This window comes from Ambystoma mexicanum, chromosome 7q (genome assembly GCF_040938575.1).
Source record: "Ambystoma mexicanum isolate Mex_15411 chromosome 7q, UKY_AmexF1_1, whole genome shotgun sequence".
Classification (NCBI taxonomy): domain Eukaryota; kingdom Metazoa; phylum Chordata; class Amphibia; order Caudata; family Ambystomatidae; genus Ambystoma; species Ambystoma mexicanum.
Window position 1 is genome coordinate 220,657,919 of NC_090941.1, and position 16,555 is coordinate 220,674,473.

Consider the following 16,555-nt stretch of genomic DNA (forward strand, 5'->3'; position numbering starts at 1 on the left):
CACAATCACCACACACGAACTGATAGGCCAGACACGAGGTTGTATTCCCAAAAGCTAGGGTTTATTGCAAAGCAAATAGTCTCAGTTGGCCAACTGGGTCCCACGTCCCACGACGTGTGTTACCAAACCTCGGGGGACGCAAGAGAGAGAGAATCATACAACAGTTACATATATACAAAGCAAGCATCTTACAATCAGTAGTGACACATCCAATACCGCCCCTAATACATTTCCTTTGAATTGGGCACAATGATTGACAATGGTAATGAATATGACACCTTCAAACATTCATTTAGCAACAGTTTGCAATTTTGCGAACCTACAGACATAAGTCTTTGTTTAAAAGAACACAATGCTTCTGTTTCTGCAAGCAAGCTGTGCGTAGGGGAGAGACACATTCCAGGTATTGCTATCTCCAGGTTTCTATTTGTGTGCTGGCGGTCAACTTGCTCCCCAGAGCTCTACATGGCTCAGGAAAGGGGGGCCGCAAAGAAGAGCAAAGAAGGGCATAATTCAAGTCATTTCATGTTTGCTTCTAGCATTTCTACTGTGTTTCAGAGACTAGCTGGCACCTTCTGTACTGATTAGAATGCCTTGCTGCTTACTTTCCAAGGATATGTGAGGGAGGAGACCGGGCATTTCTGTCTGGGTTACTGCATTATGTTTCAACATGTCTCTCGCGGCCTTGCGTCATGCACCAGTGGAGCAGAATAATATTTCAGCGAAGAAGTTTTGACATGAAGCAAAAGGCAAACGTTAGAGAAAGCAAAATGGCGATTTCAGTCACCTTAAAATGGCCGCACTTCAGTCAAGCTTATGGCTACATTTTTCTAATACTAAACACATGAGGTGGTTGGTCTTCGGCCAACAAAGTACATTGCCTTACAATTGAGGGGTGTCTCCTTTTTCTGGACTGACAAACCCTCCTTTTGGCCGTATGCCAAACACCTCATCCATACATTGCATCCTCTTCTGACCAAGTATCTGAATCAGATTCTGAATCTTGCACACTACTGGTCTCCTCTTCATTGTCATCAATATCGATTGACATGAATTATTTTACTGTATTCAATTCATCATTACCATGAATGTTTGTTTTAGTTGGGTTTTTCCTTTCCATCATATGCACACATCCCTAGCTTATTTCATTGCATATTATAGGTACGCAGTGTATGCAGCAGCAACATGTCAGGAATATTCCTAGCACTGCTACTAGGATCGCAAATAATTTCCATCCCCATGGTCCTAATACTTCCCAGAACCAGGAACTTATGTTTAATTCCCAACTTCCTTCAGGAGGGTGAAGGTCAGAGCTTAAAACGTGCAATTTTATTATCGCTTCAAAAATCGTAGGGGAGGAGTCACTTACGAATACGCAGCACGCTGATCCCACAATTTTGCAAACACCACCATGATCAACTAGAATTAGATCAAGAGCCATTCTATTTTGAAGTGACATTAACCTGATTCCTCTTTCCTCTAGTGTCATATTATATAATATATCTGTCGTTCCATTTATTGTTTCCTCTAATATTCTGGACAGTCGTCTTATATTATAAGAATGTATTGCTTGACCCCAAAATGGTATGAATGATTTTGCTATATCCTCCACGATCATACCTCCTTCCTCATTTCGTCGGGGTCTTGACCTGGCCAATTTGGCTATGTCTGCTGTTCTTGAGAGGAATACCCCAGGGAATAGGAATCCTAAGTAACAAGTACCTCCCCAGTTTCTAGGTAACCAGGGATACAACTTTTCTCCACATATAAAATAAACAGGATCTCCAACATAAATTGGCTCTCCTCCTTATCAAGAACTGCTTTATTTATGTATCTGGTGAATGTTCCCACTGAATAAGAACTCTTCTTCCTTAGGCAAAAAGGGACAGAACGCAGACTGTAATTTAGTATATAAGAGGGGGGCACTGCATCTTTATTTCCTTCTGGGTGCATATGAAACGTGATCACAGATGATTTATGGGGCACAAATAATGTGTCTTGTGGCATCACTAATGGTGTGATCAATCGTGCTTTATGAAATATGGAACAACCTACGGGTTTCATAATAATTTCTACTAATTCATTCATATTTGTTCTGTCTAGTTGACCAGTTTCACTTTTGTTCCATTTGCCATAATATAATGCACTCAAAGAAGTAAACATGCGAACTCAATGGCAGGGGCTGCACATACCAACCAATCCCCTTAGCACCATGCTGTGGCAAGTGGGCACAAACCCAACAATTATGTTTTCTTAATATCAAGTGTGTCACATCCATTATTAGCAATAATTTGTTATTTCCATAACCTTCCCTGTGTCTTTCTTCCATTGGGGACAAGGTGTAAGTGATCACATGAACCGGGCTTTCAGTAGTGGACATGTTTCTAACAGGCAAGAGCACTTCTAATGGGTGTATTTCTTCCAAGTACCATATTACCAATACTGTCATTATTGGGACTAATATACTCATTATGCACATTATTATCGTTAAGATCAGCATACAATTTTTCCGACAATTTCCTTTTTGTAACCTTCTATGCGCTATGGTGCAGGAAGGGGCAAAAGCTGGTTCCGGCATTTTTTTCTCTCGATCCTTCTTCTTCTTCTGCAATGTTCGTCGTGAATATCTCTTCTTGTTGCACTCGTTCGAATGTCAATAAGTTAGGTAATTGTCCTCAGTCTATTCAGCCTGTTCTTAGCAGCCTGGAATGCTATGCGTAGGGCAAGATCTCTGTGCATTTGCACATTGCTCAAAGAACTCCGGAGCAGTTATCAATTGCCTTCGTACCATGTGAGCCCCTCTCGTCCCCAAGGGGTGATCTGCACATGGATTTTATTTTAGCACCGAGGAGCCTCGCTTTTTGGGGTGTCCGATTTGCACAACCCTTATGGCGCTCTCCTCTAGGCCTCCGGTTCCTACTTCATCCGTGATAGGAAACAGAGGCAACAAAAAGATCAAAAGAAATGAAGATTTGATCACTCCTTCTTTCGGTTCCGCAGATTATACCGCCTTGATCCTGGTATCGTGTGATCAATGAATAGTGCAGATGCACTTCCAGACTCAAACTCGGAGTCAGCTTGTGGCACAATGACAGATGATGGCGGGCGCCCAAGTGATGATGCAGATTTCGTTTCAGGCTGTAGCGCAACAATAGATGGTAGGTGCCAAAGCGGTACACGTTTTGTGTCAGCCAGCGGTGATGCAGATTCTGCTGGACAACGTTGGGGCACTCTTGGCCCTTCCTCTTTTACAGCAATCTTTTCAGGCTTTGTTTCAGGATCAGGCAAATTTTGTGGCAAAGAACTGGCAACCATCTCTTTCATATCTGGTACCCTGTCTCTTTCTGGTCGTCGCGATCAGGCAGTTTTTCAGATGGTGACGGGACCTTCTTAGCGTGTGTCGCATGGATCCACGCTTTCCTCCAGTCCACACGAATTGCCGTTTGCGTAGTTAACAGGATCAAATAGGGTCCATGCCATCTTGGTGCAAGCGATGTCTTCCGTTCAAAGTTCTTGATAAGCACCCACTCTCCGGGTTCCAATGCATGTCCCGGACCAGTGTATCTTATTGGTAATGCCTCCTGCACCTGCTGATGAATCAAACACAATTTTTGTATTAACAGATTACAATAAATGCTGAACACAGGGTATTTGAGCTCCCTCAACAGTTTCGGCTGCAGTGCACACCAACCATTCGCCGGTCTCCCCATGACTATTTCATATAGGGAGAGCCCAGTTCTTGCCTGCACAGATGTACGCATGCACAGTAATGCTATTGGTAATGCGTCTACGCAACTTAACTTTTCCCTGCACAGATATTGCTTATTTTGGCTTTCAGAATGCCGTTGTGGCGTTCAATAAGACCGGCACTCATGGGGTGTCTAGAACAATGGAATCGCTTCTCAATCTGGAGACCTGCGCAAATCTGTAATATTACTGTGCCCACAAAATGCAGACCATTGTCTGACTATATGACACGGGGCAGACCAAAATGGGAGAAGTACTCCTTCAACATTACTTTTGCAGTGCTCATGGCAGTACAGTCTTTCAGTGGATATGCTTCCACCCATTTACTGAATGCACATATAACTACTAGGACATACTTCAAGTTTTGGCATCTCTCCATCTCTATGAAATCAAAATGGATTACCTCAAAAGGCATAGAGGGAGGGCCAAAACTGCCTGTTGGAGTCACCGTTCCCTTCCCCACATTGTGTTGTAGGCACGTGATACAGTTATGAACCATCTTTTCGGCATTCTTTTTTATGTGTGTGTTCTCCCATACTGTGGCTAGATGCTGGACTATCTTTTTTGGCACAGGTATGAGTAGGGCTGTGGGCCATCGTGACCATTGCAGTCACATAGGAATTGGGAAACATCCAGTTTCTACTCTTCTTGTCTACCCAACAACCCTCTAGATCTAATTCAGCAGGGCCCTCAGCCCACCCTTGTATTTCATCAGCAGTGGCTTCTGCCTGCATTTCTTTGACAGTAGCAATTCCATTCTCTATCATGCAGGGCACTTCCTCTGACTGTACTGGATAGCGGATGAATTCTGATGTGCGGAGAGTATGTAGATCGGTGGAGAAGACAAATGTATAGAATGAATGAATGTATAGAACGGATGAATGTATAGAGCAGATGAGTGTATAGAGTGGACAAGTGTATAGAGCGGACGAGTGCATAGAGTGGATGAGTGCGTAGAGCGGACGAGTGCGTAGAGTGGACGAGTGCGTAGAATGGACGAGTGTGTAGAATGGGGTGAGTGCGGAGAGGGGGTGAGTGCGGAGAGGGGGTGAGTGCAGAGAGGTGGTGAGTGCGTAGAGGGGGTGAGTGTGTAGAGGGGGTGAGTGCGTTGAGGGGGCGAGTACGTAGAAGGGGGGAGTGCATAATATGTATGAGGGCATAAAGCGGATTAGTGCCTGGAGCAAACGAGCACATAGAATTGCGTATATAGACGTATACAGTATGGTTTGGAATGCAGAGAACGTTCAAAAAAGCGTATTACTCATCATATCTCACCACCACGCTTACTCTCTCCTTTACAGCACCACTCAACTAGAACACAGAGATACTATGACACCATTCGGTATAACTGTTCTCATACCAACATCCGCCGCTCACTCCACATCATTCTAAGTAAACACTGCTGGTTACACACCCCCAGCCAGGCGTTCTTCTCAGGCCTAACGCAGCAACATCCGGTCTGGATAAACCCTGCCGGAGCGAACACATACTCCTGATCTCTCAACCACCTCACCTACAGCTAAGAAGCAGCTATCACACGAATACCACACGAGCTGCACACATACCCGGTGCTCATACGCACCTTTTGACTCCCTCTACTCTCTCTACTGATCTGAACTTCGGTTCCCAAGGGCGTTCAACCTACCAGCGCCTACAGACCATACCAATAGTATATAAGGCGCTATATAAATGCAAAATAACATACTGTTAACATTTTGGTATTCAAGTCAGTGGCAGTTTGTTTTGCGATCCTGTCTGCAAATGCGTTTCCTTCTCCCACTTTGTATGTTACCTTTTTATGCACTTCACATTTCACTATTGCTAGGCGCCTTGGACACATGAGTGCAGACAGCAATTGTACAATCAAAGGGCCATGTTGAATTCTGGCCCCATGCGATGTCAAGAAACCCCTCTCAGCCCAAAGTCGGCCAAAGTTATGAACCACGCCAAAGGCGTATTGTCTGTCAGTATATATGTTTACACTCAGATTCTCAGAAATCTCAAAGGCTCTGGTCAAGGCTATTATCTCTGTCGCTTGTGCAGAGTTGTAGGGGATTCTTTGACTCTCTACAATGCTCGGTAATGTGGTGATAGCATAGGCAGCAGTTGATGTGCCATCAGGTAGTTTAAAACAGGAGCCATCACAAAACAGTTCTCCATCAGGCTCTTTTTGTGGGGTATCTCTTAAATCAATTCTCCCCTTTGTTTCTTCCTCAGTAACCATTAAGCAATCATGGGGAGGTGTATCATTCTCACCGACTTCTTTCGTGGGAAGTGGCATTAATTCTGCAGGATTCAAAGTGATACACCTCATAAATTGGATGTGTGGCGCAAAAAGGACAATTTCATATGTAGTCAATCTAGCAGAGGTGAGGTGTTGCGTCTGCGTTTTATTTAGTAGAACGTCTATGGCATGTGGCTCCATCAAAATTAAGGTGTGCCCCAATACCATTCCTTCGGTTTGTTTCACTGACGCAGCAGCTGCTGCAACAGCTCGCAAACATCTTGGTAGTGCACGCGCTACAGGGTCCAGCGCGTAAGAAAAATAGCCTCATGGCCTATTTCTTCCACCTTGTTCCTGTGTCAAAACGGACAATGCACAACCTTCACTCTTGTGTACGAACAATCTGAAAACCTTTTCATAATTTGGTGGGCCCAAAACTGGAGCAGAACACAATGCAATTTTGAGCAGATCAAATGCTCCCTGACATTCCTCATTCCACTGCAAAGGCACCACAACCACAACATCCTTCTTTGACAATTCAACCATTCGCTTCACAATCAATGCAAAGTTTACAATCCACTACCGACAATAAGAAGCCATGCCTATTATGGCTCTGACTCCTTTCTGTGTTTTTGGACTAGTTATACCAGAAATGCTCTCTATTCTTTCTGGCGTCAGTCTTCTCCCTTCTCTCGAAAGTAGGTAACCCAAATAAGTCGCCTCCTTTTGACAATATTGGAATTCCTTTAAGCTTGCATTATGGCCCTGTGTTGCTAAATGGGTCAATAACAACACAGTACTCTTTTTATAAATGTCCTCTGTGTATGCAGCCATAAATAAATCATCTATATACTGTAACAATACGCAACCTGCCGGTAATTCTAACAAATCTAGTTGTTCTTTCAATGCTCTGCTGTAAATACTCGGACTCTCTGTGTAGCCTTGTGGAATGAGTGTGAATGTGAATGATCATCCTCCTAGTGTGAAGGCGAACAAATATCTACTTTCCTTGTGTACTGGAAAGCTGAAGAACGCATTCTTCAAGTCAATAACAGTAAAGTACTCAGCCGAGGCAGGAATCATTGTCATAATTGTGGTAACATCTGGAACCAATGGGAATTAAGGATCTACTACCTTGTTGAGTGCACGCAGATCAATTATGAAATTATACGGTACCTCATTACCTCCTTTCTTATACACGGGAAGAATGGGACTGTTACAAGTACTGCCTGTAATCTCTTCAATCACTCCCAATGTTACCAAATCAGAAACAATACTTTTCAATCCTTTTTCTCCTTCTGCTGAGATTTTATACTGTGGAATACGTGGCAACGTTACTCCTTCTTTCAGGGCAATTTTCACTGGCTCTATCTTCAAGCATCCCACATCATTGTCACTCACCGCCCATATACAAGTTGGCACTTCACTCAATTCTCCTGGTAAAGGTTTGGACACAAATTCAGATACCGGTACATTTTGTGGTGAAATGGTCAAAAATACTCCATCTGGCGTACAGTGGATAACTGCAATCAGTTTTTTCAATAGATTTAACCCCAAAAGGTTCTCCCCACAATTCTCTGTTAAGAGAAATTGACAATAGTAGGTGAATGGGCCTAATGTCACTGCTACTGGTTGGGATACAGGATTTATCACTGGGGTGCCTGCAAACCCTACTGAAATATTTCTTTGCCCTGACAGTGGTATTTCTGGAACCAAGTGATGATCTATTGAGCACTTTTGTGCCCCCGTATCTACGAGAAAGCGATGCTTCCATTCCCGACTTTAATTTCTACATAGGGTCCTTTCTGATTCACGGGAATGAACACTGGTTCCGACCCCTGTCTTAGGCTCTTTTATTGGGGAAACAACACATCATCCGATGTGTAATCGCTACTATTACTATAGTACGCACCCGATTGGGTATCAAAAATGTTCCCGCCTCTACCTCTATTCCCATTTTGCGTGTTTTGATGGCTCTGATTCTGAGAAGAGGTTTGATTCTGAGCTGGGTTCTGATTTTGGGTACCATTCCCTTGACTATTTTGGTGCTGCTGCATGCTATTTCTATTTTGCCCATTTGCTCCTGGATGGCCCCTATGCTGTCTTCTCTGGCCATACCCGTTTCTATTTTGCAAGTGTGGACATTGTGGTCGCCAGTGACCTTCCTCTCTGCAGTATGCACACTGATTTAATCCCAAAAGCCCTCCATGCATGTTTGAATTACTTCTGCCTTGTGCATTTCCTCTTCCTCTCTTGTGTCCCGCCACTTGCTGAAGTAGCACCTGAACCATTGTTCATAGTGCTTCTATCCTCATTGGCAAGGGGCATTCATCAAACATCTTATGTATTTCCATTATGGGGATGCTAGGATCTTAAATCCCTTTTAACGCCTCTCTTACACATACTTTTAGTTTATCGCCTGTCTGTCTTGTCGACGGAAAATATCGCCACTGTATATGGAGCTCTACCGCTTCCGTCCTATCTCTCCTAATATCTTTACTCCTATACCCTGGTGTAGCAAACATTTCAGCATATTCATCATCAAGTTCATTCTTAAGTTCAAAAAGTCTGTCTACATGTTCCCTTATCTCTTCCTCCCTCCCTCTACAGCGTGCTAATGCATTCAAATCCAACAATCGTTGCAGCGGTAGCTTTCCAATTAACTGTTTACATCTCACCACTAAATATTCCCCCATGCATTCCAACACTACCTGTCTTTCATTGCTCCTTCTGAAGTCATACATCGAAGCTAGCACTGACATTGCATCATTCCCATTTATATACATTTCAGCCTGTTCTTGCAACTCTCGCTTTCTCTCCTTGCTGATCACACTACGGTCACTCTCGCACATCCACTTTGTACAGCTCCTTCTTCTGTTTCAATAAGTTCAAGTTCAATCACAGGAGGAGCAGTTGGGACAGAAACGATCTCTAGGGAGGGAGGTGCAAATGGGACAACGGGAACGGGAAGTGGCTGTTGAGGCGCTGACTGGCTAAGGGGAGGCGCTGATTGTGCTTTCTGTGGCTGTGCTGGGATTTGGTCAACTGGGAGGGGGCTATCATTCCACTCCTCCTCCTCCTTTTCTTTCACTCTCTCTGCTTTCGACTTATGCCTGCGCACATTATTTTCTCTACTTCTCCAGCGAAGCATAGCTTCCCTTCTCCAGTCCCTAAAGATATCAAATGCTGCAGGGTGTGTTTTCTTTTTTATCAACACCTTCTGCAAATTATCTATTCTCGTCATCTCAAAACTCCCATGATTCGGCCACTGAACATCTTCCTGTTTTCTGGTTTGCCTATGCCAAGTCTCACAAAACATTATCGCTCCCACACCATATTTCACATACATCTCATATGCCGGCGTTCCCACGGGTGGTGCAACCTGGCCAGTTTCCAAAGATTGTCTACCACAGCGGAAAATCCTGCTAGGGTGGACAATACCCCAGGAATGTTTTAACCTTACCCTTGGCTAATCAACCTTACACTGGGTGTTTGATTTTGCAAAATCAACTCTCAACCAATATCAGGATTATTCTGAATCGAGTCACGACTCACCTGATCAATCAAGTTGTCTTTTTAAAGACACAATTCGTCCGTATACTGACACAACCAATGACGTTGTGTCTGCGTATCTCGGCTCACTCTGCCTCATTTCGGGACCCTGGCCTCCTTGTTCTCTGGCCGGGCACGTTGATCAGGGATCAGTTGTGTGCAGATCTGCAAAGGAGTCTCTCATCGCTTTCGCAGGGGCGCTCTGAACACCTCTGATCCCGGCTCGATCGTCCCTTCCTCGCCGTTCTCTCCGCCTTCCTTATCTTAAAACGTACATGATGGAACAAGTGGGGGAGGGTCCCTATTAGGGCGCCCTCTTGAAGGGGCACCGGAGGGATCCTCGCATGTGGAAACAAGGCACAATCACCACACACGAACTGATACGCCAGACACAAGGTTGTATTCCCAAAAGCTAGGGTTTATTACAAAGCAAATAGTCTCAGTTGGCCAACTGGGTCCCACGTCCCGTGATGTGTGTTACCAAACCTCGGGAGACGCAAGAGAGAGAGAATCGTACAACAGTTACATATATACAAAGCAAGCATCTTACAATCAGTAGTGATACATCAAATACCGCCCCTAATACATTTCCTTTGAATTGGGCACGATGATTGACAATGGTGATGAGTATGATACCTTCAAACATTCATTTAGCAACAGTTTGCAATTTCACGAACCTAAAGACATAAGTCTTTGTTTAAAAGAACACAATGCTTCTGTTTCTGCAAGCAAGCTGTGCGTAGGGGAGAGACACATTCCAGGCCTTGCTATCTCCTGGTTTCTATTTGTGTGCGTCAGGAAAGAACGTCATCGGAAATATCTTTGGTTCAGATGGGGCAGGGAGGTGTGGAGGTTCACATGCCTCCCCTTCGGACTAGCGTCCGCCCCATGTGCATTTACCAAGCTCATGAGACCAGTGGCCATTTGGGCATAAGAGTAATTATTAACCTAGATGATATTCTGATTCTCGGGCAGAGTGCGGCGCTCATACGAGAGCAAGCAGCGTGGGTCAGCAACCTAGTGACCTTCCTCGGCTTCATCATTAATATAGACAAGTCAGACCTCCAACCCGCTCAGCGAATAGAATTCCTAGGGTTCGTGATACATATGAAGAGAGCATCGCTGGAATTACTGGCTCAGAAATTTTGAGCGATATAGAAAGAACTGAGGACAGTTTTAGCGAAGAGAGTTATTTCTCTTCACAGCCTAGCACGCATAGTGGGTCTCTTAGCAGCCTCGATTCAGGCGATCTTTCCAGGCCCCTTACACTACAGAGCCCTGCAGAGGTTGAAAACCAAACACCTCAGAGATGGGCTAGGCTATCACCAGTTCATTTCGTTAGACCAAGAAGCCGTTACAGAACTCGAGGGGTGGTTACAGATCATGGAGGCTGGAACGGCAGAGCTATCTTCAGAGACACACCAGACTTGGTGATAGAAACCGACACCAGCAGAGCAGACTGGGGAGCGCAGTGCGGAGGGCTACAGACATCAAGATAATGGTTGCAGGAGGAGCTCAAGCTCCACGTAAACTACTTGGAACTCTTAGCAGGCTCCTTCGCAGTGAAAGCCTTTACCAGAGACCGAGTAAGCTGATGTGTCCTTCTCAAGATGGACAATATTTTTGCAGTCCGGTATGTGAACAAACTCGGGGGAACATCTTCCAAAATGCTAGCAGAATTAGCGAAAGATTTCTGGCATCATTGCTTACGCCAGCAGATATCAGTATCAGCAGAATATTTACAAGGCGCTCAAAATAGAGTGGCAGACTGGAATTCGCAATATCTGGTAGATTCCAGCGAGTGAAGACTACTCCCGAACATTTTCAATTGCATCCGACAGCTGTGGGGGCCTTTAGGCCTCGATTTGTTTTCCACCAGGCTCCACACGCAACTTCCCAAATTCTACAGCTTGAGGATGGACCCGGAAGCAGCAGGGATGCACGCTTTCTTGCAGCAGTGGACAGAAGCCCTCCACTACGCCTTTCCCCGATTTATCATGTTAACGAGGACAGTAGCGAAAGTGAAGAGAGAACAGGCGGAACTTGTAGTCATAGTCCCATTGTGGAAGTCCCAACCGTGGTTTCCCGTAGTGAGGGAACTTTCTACGGATTTCCTGAGAATGATTCCTCACAGGGAGGACATTCTACAGGGCCCTGACGGCAAATTTCACCCGTTCATAGTGAAAGGCTCGCTTACCCTACTAGCATGCAGGGTTTCAGGCAATTTTGGAAGCTGCCAGGAATTTCGCAGCTCACTGCAGATTGCATCAGAAGCTCATGGGTGCCTTCCACCATTAGGAGATATGGTGCTGCTTGGGAACGATGGGTGGCATACTGCACGACCAGCGTTCATCCCATTTCAGCACCTCTAGTACACATGCTGAATTTCTTCGCACAGAGGTTCGAAGAAAGATGCCCCTAGAGAACAATAGGAGTCTACAGGTCTGCGATTTCAGCGGGACATAACAAAGTAAAGGGTCACCTGATAGCAGAGAACACCCTGTCGTAGTTTGACTGCTAAGAGGCATTAAATTGAGGAAGCCACCCGAAGCTAAATACTCAGTTCTATACAACGTGCAGAGAGTTTTTCAATTATTCTCAGATTGGCCAGAGAACAAAGATCTCTCGCGATCGCAGTTGTCAGGAAAGCTGGCCATGCTTCTATGCCTCATGGCATGTAGGAGAGTATCAGATGTGAAGGCCCTAGAGGTTGACAGGAAGATTTTCTACCCAGATGGAGTAGCATTTAATGTGACAAATAGAACAAAGTCAGACTCGACGGTTATTTCTTATGCGTACTTCCCAGATAATGCGAAGTTGTGTGTAGCACAGTGCATCAAAGACTATGAGAAAGCTACAGCAGCGATAAGGCCTAGAGCGGTGATCCAGCTATTAATTGCGCGAAGGAAGCCCTTTCATGCAGTAGCAACAGCCACCATAGCAAGATGGGTCAGAGAAGTGATGCAGTGGGCAGGAGTAGATTTATCGAAGTTTGGTGTGCATTCAGCGAGAGGCGCAATGGCATCCAGCACATTTGCTGCAGGCGTCCCTTTACAGGATATCATGAAAGCAGCTGATTGGTCTAATGAACACACTTTTAAGACTTTCTATTTTAAGCCTGTCTCTCAGATTGCTAACAGAGTAATTGATAGCTTTGAAAAAGCATAATGCTTGCCTCCGTCTTGTCATAGAATGAAGATGGTCCAGGCTTACAGCTCAGGCAGTCTTGATTCTATTAAAGACAAGGAGGCGAGCATTATATCCCACCCTTGTGGGTCATGACAATAATATGAATTGTTTAATGACTATGGGCCTCATTCCGAGGTTGGCGGTAAGTATTGGTTTTTACCGGCATGGCGGAAAGAGCGAGTCCGATCTGGTACCACGCCGCTATTTACAGGCTATTCTGACCTCGCGGGCATGAGCTTTCCACCATGCCGGTAAATCCCCTAGCGGCATACCGCTAAAGGGCCCGTTAAACCCCTAGGCGACATGAAGCGAGACGTTCTTTACAACACCGCCATCGAAGCTTCGCCGTCCGTAATTAGCGGTGACTGTAATTTACGGATACCGTAAATTACGGTCGCCGCTAATTAACGGATACGGAAATTACGTCATCGCACAGGAACGGGAAGGAGCGCGGCGGCCATCTTTAAAAACACAATCCATTGCCATCCTCTCCAGGCAGCACCCTTGGGACGAACCTGAACCTGGGAAAAGGCCTACATAACCGCCAGCTATGCCCAAAGCCCCAAAAAAGTCAGCGGACCGCCTCCGCAAGCAGCGTTTCAGCCCCGAGGAGCTGCAGGCCATGGTGGGCCACCTGGAGGAGCACGCAGACGTAGGGCCTCATTACACGGAAGGTGGTAATGGTTAACGGCCACCGTTAATGGTAACGGTGGCCGTTAACCATTACCGCCTTACTACGAGGTCCCTTAGCGGGTTGGTGTTTTAACGCCTGCTTTTTGCAGGCGTTAAAAACCAACCCGCTAAGGGACCTCAGAGCTAATTACGGCACCGCAAAATTGCGGTGCCGTAATTAGCGCCTTCCCCATTCCCATAGAGCCCTATGGGGCAGAAATGGGAATGGGGAAGGGCAATGGCGGAAGGGGGATTTACCGCCCCACCAACCTTGGAATGGGGCGGTAAATCCCCTTTCCGCCAAGGCGGTGCCGGTAATTTACCGGCATGGTCCAGGGTGCTAATAGCACCCTGGACCACCGCCTTCCGTGTAATGAGGCCCGTAATGTTCAGCAGCGACATGCGCAGAGAGGCAGTGGTCCAGAAGAAAAACATATGGGCAGAACTTGCTGAAAGGGTGAGCGCAGTAGGCACCACCCCCTGCACCCCCAGGGACTGCCGCAAGCGGTGGGACGACTTGCGGTTGAGGGTGCAGAGCACCCTCGCAGCCAACCGCAGCCAGGCACTGCTGACTGGAGGTGGACCAAGTTCACCAATGAAACTAGTGCCATGGGAGGAGACCTGCGCTGCTTTGATTGGCACAGAATCAATCGAGGGCGTCAGTGAAATGGAGTCTGGGGCTCCGTTGTCTGCTGATGGAGGTGAGTGTCCAAAGTCAACACCGCCAATGGTAAATACATGTTGAATACACTTCCAAGCCACGTCCAATGCACCTTGTCATACTGCCCTCCACCCATTCTGATGATGCAAGACAACTGCCACCAAGGGACAAGTGCTACCACATAATGCCCACCAACCACAGTGCAGTAACTAGCACATCCCAATAAGCACACTGTGCAGCAGGCCTGGCAGTGTGCGAGTCAGACTGCACATGACCAGGCCAGGATTAGTGACTCCCACACCTGCGTACATATCCGACACATCCGTAGAAACCAGTGATGCAGTAACGGCCAAAATGCCACCAATCCAAAATGACTGAAATGTGAATGCTGCCATTAATGACATTAGCGTCTCACACAACCACTCATGTTGTACCTTTGTTCTACACCCACAGGCAGTGAGCATGAGGGCGATGAGCCTGAGAGAAGCCGTCCCACCACATCCAGTGCCAAAGGCAGGGACCACCGCGTACCGGCCAGGAAGGACAAAACCACCACAGCTACTCCAAAGCCCATTGAGGTTGCACCACCCCCATCCCACACTGCACCAGTGCCTGCAACAATCACCACACCAAAGTCAGAGGAGTCCAGCATCTCTGGGGAGGTGGCAGCCATGGCCCCTCTGCAAATCCAGGACAGCCCCTCGTCCATCTGTGGGGCGTCAGAGGAGGACTCCTACCCCACTCTATACACCCCCGAGCCATGCAATGTCCCCCAGGTGTTGTGCATGGACTCTGGGGAGGGTGACACACCAGTCCGAAGTGCACGTGGCGATGCACCGGGAGACGCAGATCCCGTGCCCAGTACCCCATTCGAGGCCCTGTCAGGGCATGTCGACCCAATCCCCAGCCGGGATGATACACCATCCCAGGAAGCACTACGTGCAGGACAACTCACTGCCCTCATCACTGACTTCAATGAGGAAAACCGCCAGGGCAGGTTGGAGTTACTCGAGGAGCTCAGGCAAATGCGTCAGGTGTTCACGGAAAGCACCAACCATGTGTGTGAGGCACTTGGACGCATTGCAGATGCCCTTGTGGCAGCACGTCCCATTCTTGCGACTAGCAGGAGGACACCCCCACAACCAGTCCCCCCACCCCGGCAAGCCCAGCGCGTCGCTTGCTGCGTTCTCAGCGGCGCAGGAACATGCCCCCCCCCGGGCACCGTGAGCATGGATCAATAGACTATGCTGCCACATGTGGCCTCAATGTGCCACACGGGACTACTGTTGCGGAGTTGGGGGGGAGGGGGGTGAGGGTGTGTATGGGAGTTGGGGGGAGGTGGTGAGGGTGTGTATGGGAGTTGGGGGGAGGGGGGTGAGGGTGTGTATGGGAGTTGGGAGGAGGGGGGTGAGGGTGGAGGTTTTGTTGTACACGTGTGTACCTACTAATACAATACACCGGTTGTGCATAAAAAATATCAGAGTGGACATTGATCATTGTGCATGTGTCTTTTAATGTTGCACAGTGCATGGTGTACATGTATCCCCACACTCAGTGCCCAATGTCCTGTCATCCTCACACCCTCAGCTGACTTGTGAGTCAGAAATATTGTCCGATCAATGATTGCCGCACGGAACGTCCCTCCTGTGCATCGGCACCGTGATGCTGTCCTGCCATTCCTGCCGCCTCCCCCTCATCATCATCTGGTGGTAGCAGTTCCACGTCAGGGGGCAGTGGCACGTTCCGACGGATGCACATGTTGTGCAGCATTACACATGCCATGGTGATCTTGGACACCTTCTCATGGCTGTAGATGAGGTCCCCACCCGACCGGCTGAGGCAACGAAATCGTGCCTTCAACAGGCCGAAGGTCTGCTCTATCACCACCCGTGTACGGGTATGGGATCTATTGTAGTCCTCCTCGTGCCTGTTCTGTGGGTTGCGGACCGGGGTCATGAGCCACGGCTTCAAAGGGTAGCCAGCATCACCTGCATGAGAGTGTAATGAAGGTAAGTGTTTGTGCATTCATGGTGGAGAATTGTACCAGTCTTACATGGCCGCAGGTGATTACTGGCCATACACACATGTCCCAGGATACAGTCACCCCATTACTGGCCCGGCTATGTGTCATGTGCAATGGAATGATGGAGGGGGTAGCTTCTCCCTGATGGGTCATGGTGTGCACTCACGTCTTGTTGCATGTGCATCGTATATGCATGCAGCAGTGTTGGACTGCATTCATTGATGTCTTGCGCGAGACTTGGTGAAAGGGGGTGTTGGCTGTAGTTGGTAGCATACTCGTCATTCTGCACGGATCCCTACCATGGTGACTTGCAGCAATCCTATGGGGGTGCAGGACCAGTGACACGCTGTAGGATCCCTGTTAGACTCACTTCTATGCACTCCCAGGGATGACTGTCCTGTGTGTTGAGATGCAGGAGTCAGCGACATGGTGCTATTGCACTGCATGGTGCAGGATGCCGCTACGGTGTGTAAGGTCCGCCGATGAG